We start from the raw sequence: 3153 nt of genomic DNA on the forward strand, positions 1-3153 counted from the left end.
CTGTTTGCAGAACTTGCTTTACAAAGAAACGAATGCAGGCAGTTAGTAGTTAATCCTGGCATATACTGTCCTCATCTTCCCTTCGGGACTGAGATACCATTTCTCCAGCTGTTGGGAGTGCTGGCAGCTGAAGGCTCTCAGCTGAGTCACTCTCCAGAAATGCTCTTAGTCCCTCGCCCAAGAACATACCCTTCCAGGGGCCAGTTTCCAACCAAAGGCCGATAGATGCAGGTTACGAATGTCTAACCCCTGGGCGTCAAGGTGGGACCAGACAGGCTCTTCATGGGTCCCCTTGAGCTGCAGCCTGGCTTTTACGCATCCCACTTCAGCTCCTTCCTCTACTTCCTTCGCTCGCCATTGGTGCTGATCCCAAAGACACTCCCCAGTGAACTTCCTGCACACAAATCTGTTTCACACAATCTTCCCCTATATCCCAGGGGATGTGACCTAAGAAAACATTGTTGCAAATTTAGTATAATTTATGGCCAAGCAGAGTTAAATAATATGAGGAACAAGCTGGGGAAAGAGTCATTATCTGATAATTCACAAAGGAAATGGCACAGAGGCATTGGGCGAATAGCGCTGAGAGATAAGGAGAGTGTTGCTGGGTTGAGCTTTCCAGATGGGGACAAGACTCCCTGTTGAGACTGTTTCCAGAAAAGAATCAGAGTGACAGTGGGTGAAATGGAAGGTTTGGACCATGAGGATTATACGAGGCAATGCCCTAGGAGAGGACGTATCAGAGACATCTCTGTGTCCTACATCCTCTCAGCCCACCTTTTTATCCTAGCCATCGATATGACGTCGATGAGAACGTCCTCAGTATCGTGCAGGTGCAACCAGAAACACACCTCTCGGTTTTGTTAACAGCATCACAAGTCATGAAAAGGAAAGTGATAGGCTCAGATTAATCAAATATCCACCCAAGCCATAAAGCCTCCATGGTTGTATTTTAAAAAGGCTCTTGTCTTCTGTACCTCGGGCCCAAGATTTAATAATAAGGATACAGAGCTACAACACATAGTAATGCCAGAGTCAGAGCCCTAATAGGGACGAGTGTTCCCTGGGACACAGAAAGCAAACCTTGGTTTGGATGAACTAGAGAAGCTTGAGCCTCCCAACTCCCCTGAACTCTCCAGGTTGGCAGAAGTCACTCGCCACCCATGCTAGGGTAACCTCTTCTCTCCTAGAGAGACTTCAGAGAACTTGCTTGAGGCTCTTGACTCATAGATGAATGTCCTCCTCCAGATCTCCTCCTGTTGCCCTTTGTTGCCTCTAGATCTGGCTATAGGTACTGACGAGAAATGGGAAGGCATAACTAGAGGTGGAACTTGAGGGAGTTGGGCTAAGGAGGGCAGGATCTAAAGCTGGGGGCGGTGGGCCCGGGGGAATTCATTGACCTGAGAGTGTTCTGTGATTAGGAGTTCCATTCAAATCAGTTCTAATATGTAGTAGGGTTGCTCAAACATATTGACCGACCTGCAGTAAATGCAGTCAAGATGCTGGAACTATCTTCTAGAGTATTGAGAAGGACGTTAGACAGCTCGAGGAGATAGAAATATAGGAATGGATTTATTATATGGTATAGAGGACCCATCCCTGAGCATGCAGTCCATGGAACCTTCACTCCCCTGAAGCAATAGGGATGTGCTAATGAGGGCCCCCGGCTTCTCTGAGAAGCCCAGTGATGGTTATCTTCCACGGGGCGGAAGTAACTATGGGAGATTCTGCCATGGAACTGGGCTCTCCGGTAGGAATGGAAGTGAGAGGATTCTGGAATAGTAGAGCCCAGGCGTAGCACTTGACAGACACGGGCAGGGTGGATGTCACAGAGCCGGGCAGTAAAGGCAGAACCTAAAACAGGGGCCTCTTCTCATAGAGTTTTGTGGCACTGGCTAATACATTGACCACTGCGACTCTGGAGAGGCAAGACAGACGGATAGCTGACTGAGATGCTTCTTCACGCACATAACCAGAAAAACTCGAGAGCTCAGTGAGCGGAAGGCTAACATCAACTGCAAAAGGGGAAAATCACGACCCGTCATCCAGTTTCCAGATCTGACCTAGTTCTCACTCACTGAGGCCACTGACTGAAGAGAGGACCAGGACCACTTGAGAAAGGAGCCTATGATGCCACTACAGGAATAGACATCATTTCCCCTAACTCTTCCCGCATTCTTCCATGACCTGTGATCATGTGGCAGCAGTATAGAGAAGGAAAAGGGAAATTGCCAGACATTTGGGGGGGGTGGTTATTGGATATAAGGGACTCGAAATACCATTACAATCCCCTAGTCACGGTAGAAACGCATAGAAGCCAGGTGATAAATGGAATCCTGCATAAGCCCATCTGACATTGGGTCTAGTGAGTCTGCAGACCCTCCTGTGGTTACTGTCCCAGTCCCCAAGTGCATAATTTGGATGCATGTACCTAATAGCAAGCAGAATTCTTACACTGAAACTCCAATCAATGGAGTACGAGCTATTATGGTAGGAAGGAACACATGGACATCCTTAAACCTGCTCCCCTTCCAGCCAAGATAGTAAATCAGAAGCAATTATGTATCCCAAGGAGAACTGTGCAGATAAGCCACGGGATGCAAAGGTAGTTGCTTCCATCACATCTGCATTCAATCCACCTGTACAGCCCTTGTGGAGACCAGATGGACTAAGGCAGGTGGTGACCAGGGCTTCCCAGCAGCTCCTGTTGTACCAGATGTTATGTCTTTATTGCAGTGCACTACACACTGGCTGGCTCTTGGAGCAGCTGCAGATGTGGGAAACGCACTCTTTCTAGCCTGCCAGTGGCAAAGGAAGAGCAGGACCAATTTGGCTTCACGAGGCAGCCACCGTCTTGCCACAGGGTTGTGCTCACTCTTTTTCCTTTCATGACTACACAGCCCACAAGCACCTGGACTATTTTGATCATCCATGGACGCGGGCTATCATGCTGAGCTCTTAGATTAATAACATCACACTCGTTTTGATTCGGAGAGCAGGAATTAATGCAGGTTTTTTTTTTAAAGATTTTATTTATTTATTTGACAGACAGAGATCACAAGTAGCAGAGAGGCAGGCAGAGAGAGAGGAGGAAGCAGGCTCCCTGCTGAGGAGAGAGCCCGATGCGGGGCTCGATCCCAGGACCCTGGGATC

Source organism: Mustela lutreola, chromosome 14 (genome assembly GCF_030435805.1).
Source record: "Mustela lutreola isolate mMusLut2 chromosome 14, mMusLut2.pri, whole genome shotgun sequence".
NCBI lineage: Eukaryota > Metazoa > Chordata > Mammalia > Carnivora > Mustelidae > Mustela > Mustela lutreola.